Source organism: Neovison vison, chromosome 4 (assembly GCF_020171115.1).
Source record: "Neovison vison isolate M4711 chromosome 4, ASM_NN_V1, whole genome shotgun sequence".
Taxonomy (NCBI): Eukaryota; Metazoa; Chordata; class Mammalia; order Carnivora; family Mustelidae; genus Neogale; species Neogale vison.
Window position 1 is genome coordinate 197,375,001 of NC_058094.1, and position 12,037 is coordinate 197,387,037.

The following is a 12,037-nucleotide window of genomic DNA, read 5'->3' on the forward strand; positions in this document are numbered from 1 at the left end:
AAATGTCCTCATTTGGATTCTTGTGGGCTAAAACATACAGATAGTTCCAGTAAGATTACCCTAACAACCCATTTAAAGGACAGAAGATTCAGAAACACCTGTGTGTGATAAAATGCAGACTAAACTGGAAGTAAAAAACAGTGCAAATACCATCCAGCCAGTATCTGGTGCGGTACATCCAAAGACCTTCCAGAGCGAAACTAACATAGTATTGGAAATAGTAGTGATACACATTAAATTGATTACTGCCTCAATAGACAAAACTTGCAAACCATGACAACAAAGGATTTTTGTTTAACTCCATTTGTCACCAGCAAGACCCCAAGACCTGATTATTTTTGCTGCCCACCTGCATGAAGCACCAAACGTAGCTCACGTTTTCCTCAAGCTCTTCTTCCCAGCTTATCTTTTAACACAAGCAAAACACCCACAGGCAAAGCACCCCGTGACTGAAATGGAAACTACCCCCAGCAAGCAGTCAGACTAAGAGTTATGCAGACCACCCAGGCCAGCTTGAGCGCAACCCTGACTCATGTTGAGGCAGAAAGACCACGGAATGACCAGACAGTTACCTCTACCTCATTATAATGCTGAAGTCTCCATTCAAAGAGTACAGACAAGCAGCGGCATTGGCGCCTTCTGCAACACGAGAAAGACTGCAAGACCTGCAAGGCAGGTCTAGAAACTGATGCGTAATTCCATTTCACTAGTATCAAAAAATATTTCAACTCTTACACTCTCACAGGTAGAATGAATTGTGTACCCACCACATACGGAGGCACTGCTTTGACGGTCTTATAATTCAAGTTAAGGTCTAAAAAAAACCACCAGCTGTGAAAGCAACATAAATGGATTTTAACCTGTACACTTTGCCTGTTATGTTCCCATGCCTGGAGAAGCTAATGTCAACTCATGATGTGATACTCAATTTGTACAATAAATTATGAACCTTGAAAAAAACCTGAAAACAAAAAACCAAGAGGAGCAGAAATGTCATGAACCTACAATGTATGTACAGGTCCATTTCCTCAGGGTACATGCATGAGCGACCTTTTGTGCTCATCTCACATACAGTGACAAAACTCCCCTTTTTGAATATTCATCCTATCCCTGAAAAAGAGAAACCCATTCACCCTTACTTAGCGGGTCATGATTTTGGAAGTTACTCTCTAGGACCTCCTTATCTGCCGCCAGTAAAGTTTCCTTTGTGTGATAAGTCCACTTGTTGTAATTCCTATCTATAACTCACCAAGGAACAAACTCACATTAGCTGGATTACACATCCTCAGATGCCTTGGAAGTTTTAGGAAAGAGTAAGAGAGAAAACCATGTTTAAATGTTTATTTGGCAAAGCTGAAATGGGTTAAGTCATTTTGACTTGTATTCCTTCATATCTGGCTAAATCTACATCTGATCTGGGAAAAGTGGTAGAGTGCAGACTTCTGGGGATAATCTTATAGAATAAGGAATCAAGAGGCCAAAGAAACATGGTTTTTTTTTTCTAACTCTTGCTTAATTGTTTTTTTATGATTAAAATGGAATCAGAGATTTTGTTGTGGTTGTTGTTATATAACCTGTATTTCTTTTAATTATGTTCCAAATGTACTTATTTGTCATAAAAGTTTGAAAGGGATATAGAATTATACTGAGGACAATCAAATAAAGTAAAGGATTACAATTTCATGGTATATTGAGTTCTGGCGAATTTGAGTTGTTTTGCATTAAGATTCTGGTCTGTATGTATTAGAATAATAGTTAACCATGCTGCCTTACTTGGATTCTTGCCCATTTTGTCAAAAAGTAGAATTCAAATAAGAAAGTAAGTGTTCATAAATTGTGTTCAAATGGGACCAAATGTGCACCCAGAATATGATTAAAAAGGGCCTTTTGTGATGATACATAGGCACAGAAAAAAATTAATACTGCATACCCATGTGTTTTATTGGGTGAAATTCTGTAAGGTGAGTTTCATAAAACAAATTTCCAGCCTGTTTGTTCAGCTGGTTTGCCCATCACGTTTAACATTTCTCACTGCACTAGCACTTATTCTAACTTTTACTTTTGTTTCAAATACTAAGACAATGCACTATATTTTCCATCTACTGAAGCATTCCTAAAGCTTCATAAGGAAAATATGGGTTAAGATTAATGTCTTTGATCAGTCATTCACTTTTCATTGTTAGTCCACCCTTTAAAATTGCATTGCATGGTAAGTTATCTAGACACATTATGTAGCGAGGTCCTTATGAACCAAGGGCCTAGAAACAACTGTTCAACTATACACACACACACACACACACACACACACAATACAAGAAAAAAAGGAATGGAGTATTTAGCTTCCATCCTTTAAGGCATAACTTAAATATACTTTATTTCAAGTCTTCAATAAAGACTTGATTCTCCTCAAAAGCAGTGACCTTTTTTTTCACTGAAGTTCGATCTTCCTCGTCAAAATTTTAATGGGCAGGCCCTTGATGGCAGGTTCCTTGAGGAAGGGGGCCCTGTCTGATTTATCTTCTTATTCACTACAGTGCCTCACAGGAGGAGGAACTTAATAAATAGTAACTTATTAAATATTCTTCAGTAAGTAAATGAAGACAAACCAATTTTAATGAAATGTCTCTTTAGCAATACCTATGTATAAATCCCATGTAACTATGAACTAACTCCAAGTAATATCTTGCCACAAAAGACAGACATTTTATACATTGCTCCTAATACCCAAAACATAATTCACTAGACAGGTGTACAGTTCGCTGGAGGGCTCCTCTTGGTCATCTAGAAGTTAGGCAGCACAATGGGGACTCAGAGGTCAGGGTCTACTTACAGACATGTTTTAGCCTGCAGAGTTTTGAAAAACATCATGTAGCTTGTTGCCAACACTGCAAAAATTAGGGCGTTCTACATATAAATTTGCATTTCCAGATTGTCTTGCAAAAGTGAACTGACCACCCTGGACTCAAATCTCTGCATGGCAACATTTGGATGAAGCTAAGACACTGCTGATCCCTTGATTGGAGCATATGTTCTTCTGAGCACCAAGATGCCCACCTACTAGTCTTCACTTAGCTTCCTGAGTGCCCTAATCATCTGACTTTGTATCACCTTCTTCTAAGGCTTTAAAAATTATTTTAAAAATATGGTTAATTGGGAAATAACGCTAATTGTTAGCTGTAGCAGGCTGAATAGTGAATCCCCCCAAATGTCCAAGTCCTAATCTCCAGAATCTATGAATATGTTACTTTATAAGGAAAAATGATGTGCAGATATAATAAAATTAAGAAACTTGAGATGGAGAGATTATCTTGGATTACCACGTACCTCTTTAAAATAGAAGAAAGTAAAGAAATATGACGAGAAAATCTCAACCTGCCATTGCTAGCTTCAAAGGTGGAAGGAGGGATCATGAAACAAGGAAGGCAGGCATCTGCTAGAAGCTAGAAAAAAAAGAAAGAGATTCTCCCCTAGCAAGAACAGTCTTGCCAGCTCCTCCATTTTAGCCTACTGAGACACATTTCATACCTCTGACCTCTGTGTTGTAAAATAACAAATTTGTGTTAAGTTGCTAAATTTGTGATAAATTGTTACACCTGCAAAAGAAAACTGATACAATATCTTACATGTAAAGCATTGTTCAATTTAAGGTTCCTGAAGCGGTAGTTGTAAGAACTTATAAAGATACTGATATGGTGTTTATAAATTAAATGACGAAGATTCAAGTAGGCAGGTATATAACATTTAACTGAATTTAATTTCTAATTCCAAGCCCTGGTTTTACCTTATATGAAAAATAAACTCTAGTCACTTCTGGGTATTATCAGATTTTAATTTATTTTATAAATTTAGGTTAAATATATAGTTATGTTTATATATTCTTTTACGCAACAAATATTTATTGAGGGCTAAGTATGCTCTTGTTTTAGGCCCTGGGGATAAAAGGGGTGATAAGACAGCCAAAGCCTCTGACTTCTTAGAGCTGGTATTATACTTGAGGATACAGAAAACAAATACACAAACAAGTTATTAGTATAAGTGTTGTGCTAAATGTGAGGAAGAAAAATAAGCTTAAGAAGGGGTAAAAGAATAATGCAAATTTCTATTTTAAATAAATATGGTATAATTAAAAATACATATTTGGTCTCTGTTTCCGGCACAGAGATACTAAGACCCTTAGAATTTCCTAATGACAGGAGTGTCTTTTATTCCATACGTAACTTTCAATGACACCTGAGTTCATGCTAATAAGGTGACTTGGTGTTGGGGCTGGGAGAGGGTTGGGGCTAGGCAGCCTCAGAGTGGGGTTGATCACCAGAAAGACCAAGTGATAGGGAGTTAGAAATTTTAGCCTATACACCAACCTTTGAAGGAGAGGGGAGCTGAAGATTGAGCTCTACAATTATTCTTGAACTAAGAGGTTCAGAGAGCTTCCAGGTTGGTGAATATATCCACATGCTAGGAATGTAACATACCACAACTCCACAGCAACAGACATTCCTACGCTTGGGATCCTTCTGGATCTAGCCCTCTCCTCCTCTTCATCTGGCTGTTCATCTATATCCTTTATAAATGAAATGGTAAACATAAATGATGTGTCTTCCTGAGTTCTGTGAACTATTCTAGAAATTATTGGATCTGAGGAGGGGATTGTAGGAACCTCCAATTTATAGCTGACCAGTGGAAGGTACAAGTGGCCCAGGATTTTGACTGGCATCTGTAATAGGAAGCAGTCATGTGGGACTGAGACCTTCTACCTGTGGGATCCATGTTGACTCTCTATAGTTAGTAGCAGAATTGAATTGAATTGATGGATATGAAATAGGTTTCAGAGAACTGGAAAACTGATTATTGGTATAAGAAAAGACACCAAATGTTTTGTGCCAGAGGAAAAAACCTCCCAAAAGGATTATCAGAGAATATCTCTCTAAGGAAGTGACATCTACAAAGAAAACTCTGGGAAGAACATTTTAGGGATATAAAAGACAAAATATAAAAATCTCAATGTTTAAGGAACATAGCATGAAAGATAAGCAAAGATTGTATCTTATAAATATTTGCAAGCCATGATAAGATTTTTATTTTTAAGTGTGATGTGAAAATTTTGAGACAACTGTGAAGTGGCCTATTTTATATTTTTACAAGACTGATTGCTATGTGGAGGACAAACTCTAGGTGGGCAAGAGTGAAAGCAGGAGACAGAACTTAAGAAGCTGTTGTGATAATCCAAGAGGTGATGAAAAGTGGTTGGAAAGGGTTTATATTTTAGATACAGTGCTGACAGTAGTTTCTTAATGTAACTGATGTGGGTTATTAGTAAAGTAAGGATGATAACTTGAGTATAAACAATGAATATCTGACAAGTTGTGTTATTTATTGAGTTAAAGTAGACTGGAGGAGAAGCAGCACTGGGGGATAGAGTCAGGGCCAGCTTCATAGGTATGAAACCAATGCAGTCACATAGTTCTCCATTCCCAGAAGGGCCCCACATTGGGGTTTAATGCCCTGTGTTGGACATCTTGGTATTTTTAATGATTTTATCTTTGATTTTGTGTTTTGTAAATGAAATCCAATGGGACACTGGAGCCTCAACTCCTGCTGATATTCTGTTTCCCTAGGATGAGCTCTTAACAGACACCCCAGACACTATAGCCTTGGCCTCCCCACCCCATCGGTGACTGCTATAGCCTTCCACCCCGGGGGGCAGGCTCACCGTGGTTTTTCCAGGCCACCCCACATCCAGATACCTACCATGACCATGCATGAAGGTTGCAATACCCTTAGAAAAGGCAGTGGTCTGTGGAAGGGGAGATGCCTGGCTTGACTACCCTGCCTCTACCTCAGGTACAACCTGTAGTTCCTGCTGCTGCCATCTCTCCTGGCCCTGTGATGGTCTGCATTTGTCCATGATTATTTTCCCATTTTGAAGGACCATGACATTAAATACCAAATGAAAATTACCATGATTAATTGAGAGAGAGAGAGAGAGAGAGAGAGCACAAAAGGGGGGAAAGCTTTATGTTTTAATACCTTTAATACCTTTAAGATACCTTTAATACCTTTCCTACTTTTTGAGCAAGATACCGTTTTTATTTTGCACCGGCCTCTGCAAATTACGTAGCCAATTCTGATTAGAGCTGAAAAATATTCCTTTTGGAAATGTCAAATTTGAGGTTCCAATTAGGCACCTGCTTATAGATGTTGAGCAGACAGCTAGATACACAGTCTGGAGATCAAGAGAAAGTAAGTGATGGAGTCATGTCTGAGAGTCATTGGCATCTGGATGGCATTTTAAACCTTTCAAACTCGCCCTACCCATCCACCTGCCCATTTGGAGATGCTAAATTCCAAAAGGCATCAGTGTGTGTAATGGAGAGCTCTATTGTTAATCTGTTTCAGGTCTGTTCTGCCACACCGCAAAATGTTCTTCATGTCAACTACTCTTTTAAGTGAGACCCACTTCTATTCTAAAACTTAACAGAGCTGATAAATTTCTCATTGTAGTCTTTGCTATCAGAACCTGTGCACTCTGAATTCACGGATATGTCCAATGTCATTAAGATAAAGCAAATCATTCTCTGGGTTCTCCTTGTCCCAACTATCAGAAAGGCCCCATTCAGGGCACCTGGGGGGCTCAGTGGGTTAAAGCCTCTGCCTTCAGCTCAGGTCATGATCCCAGAGTCCTGGGATCAAGCCCAGTATCAGGATCTCTGGTGAGCAGAGAGCCAGCCACTTCCCCACACCCCCACCCCTGCCCCACCCAGCTGCCTATTTGTGATCTCGGTCTGTCAAATAAATAAATAAATAAATAAATAAATAAATAAATAAATAATTTTTTTTTTAAGGCTCCTTTGGATCCACTGATCCTCACTTGGCTCTTATCAGCCCCCTTAGATTTGACTGATATTCCAAACCCATATGAGCCAATGGGAAGACTTAGAGCCAGCAGCAGGGAATCACTCTAACCAAAGATCACCCCTGATCTCAACCAACTCTGGTAGAAGAAACTACAACCAAAGATCCTAGTAGAAAATGTCAGATGGCACTGGTCTAGTCTATTGTGTTCTCCAATGTAAAAAGGGATTTCTTATTATTATTACCAGTGGATGAATCTGGAAAGTTAAACACTATACCTACTATTCCCCGAACTCACACCATCAAATCTACTTTCATAATCCTTCTTTGAGCTTCTCTGGCCTTTTGTATGGTCTAGATTAAAAACAAAACAAAACAAAACAAAACAAAACAAAAAATAATCAACCAACCAACCAAACAATAAAAAAAAAAACCCTCTTCTACCAGATTACATACCCTGTAAACTATTTCTTACACTGGTGAGTGCTTTTTGAACTCTAAAACTAAGAATTTGTCATTTTTTCCTGATGTTTTCCTGATAAGTCCCCCTGGAAACTTCGAATGGAGATGGCCATTGAAGAGGAAAAAAACTTACTGGCTACCATCTCAAATTATTACTCAAACACTCTCCTTTAAACTGCTGCTATAGAATCAATGTGTCCCCTAAAAATTCGTATGTTGAAACTTAATCCCAATGTAATGGTATTTGGCTGTGGGACCTTTGGGAAATTATTAGCTCATGAAGGCTCTTATAAATGAGATCGGTACCCTTATAGAAGAGACCTTAGAGAACAACTTCACCCCTTCTATTAGAGGACATAGCAAGATGACCAGCAATGGACTCTTACCAGACACAGAATCTTCCAGGCATGATCTTGGATTTCTCAGCCTTTAGAACTGTGAGAAATAAATGTCTGCTATTTAAGCCACCCAGTGTATGGTATTTTGTTATAGCAGCCTGGATGGACTATGACAAGGGTTATTACGTCATTAGAGTACACTGTGCAGAAAACACACTTTATACGTTTCAAACAGTAATATGCCAGCATTCTGGGTCACTACATACAGGATTTTATTTCCCAGGGCAGTGGGGGAGGGGGTGAGGTCATGAAGAAAAAGATTTCTACCATTTGGACTTCAGGGCACCTCTTCAAAACCCTTATACCCATGAAGACAGATGTCCCAACACACCTCCAAAATCCCCTGAGGAATCGGACTAAACTTACTCACTAAAAGAGATCTTGGCGAGAAGAGAATGATTAGTGCTGCTAAACATTTTCAAACCCTTAACACCATAAGGTCCCATTTGACTGAATAACAGTGAGTGCTCAGGAAAAAAACCCTTACTCCATGGAGCTTCCCTCTCAGACTGTAGTCAGCTCTCTCTCATACTGACTTCCTTTGATGAAGCTTCCCCTAGCACCCAGTTTCTTTGCTGACCTCATAGTGCTGACTCAATCCAAGATTCTTCTTCCCAATCAGTCTTGTTTATCATTAAGCACTTTTATCTTCCTAATCATGGAAAGTCCTTTAAGACCTAGCCCAGACCTACCACTCCCCTTTGGTTTATTTGGGAATAAAGAGAGTAAATTCTCTGCTCATATTATGATAGGCCAACATTTCATGACTAATTGTACTGTGTCCCTATCTCTAGCAGAAACTTCACAACTATCTTTACGATGCTGACTCCTATATATCCTTTACGACTGAGCGCAAGTATCATTTCCCTCCCAAAGCTCACTGTGTTATATTGGATTAAAATTTGCAAAATTTCTAGAGTTTTTCCTTGAGGGCACTCTGTGCATCCCACCCTATTGCACTGAAGAGTGACCATGTACCCAGATTTAGCCAAATTATGAAGTTTTAGTGCAATCTCCAATATTGCCCTTCCTTCAATACCACTGCAAAATCAGGGAATTTCCAAAACCACTGTAAAGTTTGGTAATTCCCTAAAAGGACTCACAGAATTCACTGCATGTTATTGCAATAACACAGTGAATGACTACAGAGAAAGAATACAGATGAAAAATATAGCCAAAGGATGCATCTCTAGAGCAGGGTCTGAGAAGGCTCCAAATGTAAGGGTTCTGTTGTGCTCAGACCCACTACCTTCTCAGTGTCGATGTGTGACAAGATGCAGAGAGAGACACTTAAGCTCTGAGTCCAGAGTTTTTACTAAGACTTCAATACACAGACATGATAGACTAAGTGATTACCCAAGACGCTGAACTTAGATCTCTAAGTCAACTGATACCGCACAACCCAAAACTCTCACATGGGCAGTCTTTGGGACATGGCCATCCCCCACCCTAGCATTGTCAAGTACAGGCTAGCACTCACCCTAAAGAAAGACACTCTGATCAGGAGCTGAGGGAAAAAGCCAAACCTTTGTTTTGGCAAGGCTAAATTCTTTACTATATGTTATATGACTAGCTTTGGCCAGTGAGAGCAACTAAGTGATATGTGTCATTTGAAAAGCCATTGTAGGGGTCTTCCATATCTCTCTTGCCTCTGTGTTCCAGATGGGGGGGTTTCATCATTCTCAGTCTCCAGCCATGACAAGCAAAACCTCTTTCTTTACCTATTATGGACATATAGCACAAGGGAGAAACAAATCTTTGTTTATGTGAGCCTCTAAAGTTTGGGGTTCTTTGCTATCACAGCATAATCCAGCTGATCATAACTGATAACACCTCCCAAGAATTCCCAGATTAGATTAGGTCTTTCTTTGTGTGGTCTCAAAGAACTAGTGCATGCCTCATGATTGGTCAAGACCAAGACATATTGGCACAGATTGCTAAGTCAGCCAGAAAACATGTTCTATTAGACCTATAAAGTATTTCATAAAGTGTTATTAGTTGGTAACATTTTCAATTTAAGTGTTTGTAAAGAAAAGCCAAATTTCTAGGTTTTAATAAAATAAATTTAGAAATTTTGTAATGTTCCAAATGTCTGCAAAAGAACAACCAGCTAAGCTAAATCAGTTTACGCCCTTTAATAGAAAATGTGATCTCTAGAAGAACACAGCCCCTAGCAGGCCTAGTTTATCCCTCACGTAGCCTGACTAGTCCCTGTAGATACCTAAGGTTGCAATCTCTTAAATCTGTCCAACAATTACTGGTAAGGGAGAAGATTAGTTAGAAAAAAAAAGATATAGGGAATTTAATTTCCATTAACAATATTACTCTGTTGAAAACAATTTATAACACACAGACTATAACATAATTTAAGTTATTTGAAATTTATAGGTAATATTAGTTGCTCTAATCACTTAGAGGGAACATTCATTGATCTAATAACAAAATCTCATTCAAAATATGGTTAAAATCACATTTCTACTATATTTATATTTAGAAAATAATTTCTACTTTTCAGTAATTCTTTTGTAACTTATTTTATTTAAGTTCAATTAGTTAACAGTATATCATTAGTTTCAGAAGAGTTCTGTTATTTATCAGTTGCATTTAATAGCCAGTGCTTATTACATCCTGTGCCCTCCTTAATGCCCAATACCCATTACCCTATCCCTCCACCAACTTCCTCTCCAGCAACCCTCAGTTTGTTCCCTATAGTTAAAAGTCTCTTATGGTTTGTCCCCCTCTCTGATTTTATCTTACCTTATTTTTCCCTCTCTTCTTCTATGATCCTCTATTTCTTAAATTCCACATATGAGTAAAACCACAAGATAATTGTCTTTCTCTGGCTGACTTATTTCACTCAGCATAATACCTTCCAGTTCCATCCACATTGATGTAAATGCTAAGATTTCATCCTTTTTGATGGCTAATAGTCCATCATATGTATATATATGTGTATACATATACATATACATGTGTATACATGTATACACATGTATGTGTGTGTGTATATATATATATACACACACCTTCCAGTTTCATCTATATTGATGTAAATGCTGATTTCATTCTTTTTGATGGCTGAGTAATAGTCCATCATATATATATACATATGTATATGCATATATATATATATATATATATATATATATATAATCTTTATTCATTCATCTGCCAATGGACACCTGGGCTCTTTCCATAGTTTGGCTCTTGTGGACACTGCTGCTATCAACATTGGAGTGCAGGTGCCCCTTAGGATCAAAGCTTTATCCTCTGGGTAAACACCTAGTAGTACAATCGCTAGGTCATAGGGTAGCTCTATTTTTAACTTCTTGAGGAACCTCCATATCGCTTTCCAGAGCAGCTTGCATTTTCACAAATGGTGTAAGAAGTTTCCCCTTTCTCTGCATCCTTGCCAAAATTTGTTTTCCTGACTTGTGATTTTTAGCCATTCTGACTAGTGTGAGGTGGTAACTCATTTTGTTTGATTTTCTTTTATTTTTCTGATTTTCTTTTATTTATAATGTGCCTACAACTTTTGGAGCTATAGATTCAGTTAACTAAATAAGTAGTTCATTTAATTAATTTGTTTTTGCTGGAAAGGAGAACTAGGTTTTTCACCTTTGGGCTTGAGAACCCTCCTATAGCTTGATGATTCTAGGTGACTGCTAGCTGCCTAATGGTTTGGTAGCTGGCCATGGTTTGCCAGGCTACATACATGTGCTTATCACTACAGAGAGAAGTTGGAGCTTCACATTTCTACACAAGGGCCCCATCTGTTTTGGTGCCAGTAGGACCAAGTTCATTTTGATATTCATATAATTAATCATATCAGAGTATATGAATTAAATGGCATTTACTTCAATTTAGTCCAGTAATATTTGGCACCTTAAACATTGTTTCTGCTGGACTATCCCTTGGGAGATTGGCTCGCACTCATCACAGCTCTTATCTGACTGTAGAGACTTTACTTATGAATATGCAGTTTAGAACTGATAAGCTTCTCAGTAGCAGTGACTGCTTCTCATACATCTTTTATACTTCGCTTTCCATATATACATACATATATATATACTTATTTTCATATAGAAAAAAAATGAGAATTTCATTATTTTTCCATCTTCTCTTCTAATGATTAATCACATGTACATGGAGTTCCTACTTGCTCCTGACCATCAGTTAGCCCCAATTTACAGTGGAAATGAGAATTGAGAACTCTTCCATTTTCAGTTTCTGACAAGGGCTTCATGGCTCTTCCAGAACTGCACATTATTATTTATTGCATAGTATTACTAGCAAATTGTATGTTTTCTTTAAATACTTATTCT

General features: G+C 38.0%; 1 pseudogene; it reads left to right on the forward strand.

Annotated features, from left to right (window-relative positions):
• LOC122905431 overlaps positions 1–848 on the forward strand; it is a 2,852-nt pseudogene extending 2,004 nt beyond the window's left edge.
• The last annotated feature ends 11,189 nt before the right edge of the window (positions 849–12,037 follow it).